We start from the raw sequence: 694 nt of genomic DNA, 5'->3' as shown, positions 1-694 counted from the left end.
CAGGGCCGGAGGGCGGGGGCCAGTGAAGGCCCGGCCGAGGGGAGGCCACAGGGAGGACCGGCTCGGTCTGCAGCCTCTTCCCTTTCAGCTGGGCATCTATGAGCGGTCTCTGTCTCCCCCTCCCCCCCACATTTGCCTCCTGACAGTGCTGAGCCCCCCAAGTCTTCATCGACTCCTCTTTGTCCGGGCACCTGATGCCTTTGGCCTGGCTCTGGCTTCACTCCCCAGCCTTCCTCATGCTGCTGCACGGCCCCACCCCACTCTTGGCCCCAGGGCTCCCCCTAGGGAGACCCCGCTTCCGGCCCGGGGCCATTGTTCTAGGGCCCAAAATAGAGCTCTCTCCCCCCCACCCCACCCCCGACTTTCCGCCCATTGAAGCCCAGCCTCTGCCCGGACTCTATGAATGACCCTGGTCCCTCTGACCTCCCCCCTTGCAGTTGCCGACCCCGTGGGGGGGGGGTCCTTTTCTCCTGCCTACAATGAGGTCATGAGCCCCCTCAGCTACCCCCATGTCAGAGTCGTTTTGATGGGAATGACCCTCAGATTCACATTGGGCGTCCAGCCCCCCCTTCTTCCGGGGCGTGGTCACGGACAACAGGGGCTCCGGCCGGGCCCCCCAGCTTCTGGTGCTCACGGCTGCGAGTGCCGGCAATGGGGCGGGGCCTGGGACGGACGGACAGACGGACACACTCAC

Source organism: Antechinus flavipes, chromosome 4, assembly GCF_016432865.1.
Source record: "Antechinus flavipes isolate AdamAnt ecotype Samford, QLD, Australia chromosome 4, AdamAnt_v2, whole genome shotgun sequence".
In the NCBI taxonomy this organism is placed as follows: domain Eukaryota; kingdom Metazoa; phylum Chordata; class Mammalia; order Dasyuromorphia; family Dasyuridae; genus Antechinus; species Antechinus flavipes.
Note: the sequence above shows the minus strand (reverse complement) of the source record.